The following is a 1,360-nucleotide window of genomic DNA, read 5'->3' on the forward strand; positions in this document are numbered from 1 at the left end:
GAGTATAATATTATATTTATAGTATAATTTAATACAAGTGTCAGAGGTGATTACACAATTTCACATAGTTTTTCGAGCTGTGTTTATTTGTACTGAAATACTGAAACAAACTGACGTGTGCTAATGTTGGCTAAATCTCAAGGTTAGCTTAACATAGCACTTCAGCTGAAGTATCAAAAGACACGTTATTGTCTCCTCTACTATGTGCAAAGTTATCATTTTGAACATTCATGCCTCATAAGGTTGGAATACATAAAATGTAAAGTGCAAATGTTTTACTTTTGAGGCAAAATAATAATAAAATTGTGCTCAGAGTGACATTGACCACATGTGAACAGGAAGTTGAACATAGAAAAAAATGTCACACGAAAGGGCTATTTGATTTTTGACATAGAGCCTCTAATGTTGGAGTTATGAGCAATGTGACAACTTACCCCGCTCTCCCCTATGCTCCAATCAGTGTGACTACAACATGAAAGATTACTGTTGTTGGATCAGTTTTATACAGATTAGTTTAAACAGTGATCACTGCTGTGATAACTGCAGTAGGCCTAGCTCAGCTAAGTTTTGCCAACCTCACAGCTGCCTTAATGTCCACAGAGTCCCAAAGTTATAAAGAAGGATAGTTTATAGATTTTATTGTGTTCTGAGGATAAATCCTCTCTGTCCTTACATCAGTGACAGATAGATTATAAAAGCGGTTATGAAGGTCAAGTTTGGATAAAAAACTAACAGCCTATCTAACCGTGATTTCGATGTTTCTAAAGATGTAAATGCTAAATTGTATTGATCAAAGCATGCTTTGATCTCGACGGCCAATAAACGACGAAATGAAACGGTGTGTCAGACAGCCGCTTCAGACTCCGCAGGAGGGGAGGACTCAGAGAGAAACTGACTATCCAACTTTCTGTGACCCCAACTGGTTCGCAGGCTAAGTTGCAGAAGTTACTGATTTATGGTTTATCTGATCTCGGTCTCTGAAACAGAAAACCCAGTTTTCCCCATCTTAGGCTGAACATAGGCCAACTGAGAGTTTTCACTAATCCTGCTTAGCATGGGTAGACTGCAATTGGTTATTTGTACGCACATTGATGGGAACGGGTTGAATGTTGAGTCAAAGGAACCAGATGGATGCTGATAATTTTAAACATTGGCCTACAAAATATTTGCTGAGTGAACATCGTGAGTCATAGAAACAGCACAAAGCAATAGGCTAATAAGATAAAAAACAAATAGACCATGAAACACCCCTTCCAGTGGGCTATAGATTAGACATAAAGGACAATAAAAAGCGTGATTGTTTAAATACACTGGGTTACAACAGTCTCTTTTTCTCACGCCTAGACAACCGTCATCGCCA

Source organism: Micropterus salmoides, unplaced genomic scaffold (genome assembly GCF_014851395.1).
Source record: "Micropterus salmoides isolate LMB-PRFRI ecotype aquatic unplaced genomic scaffold, ASM1485139v1 Ms_hic_scaffold_2, whole genome shotgun sequence".
In the NCBI taxonomy this organism is placed as follows: Eukaryota; Metazoa; Chordata; class Actinopteri; order Centrarchiformes; family Centrarchidae; genus Micropterus; species Micropterus salmoides.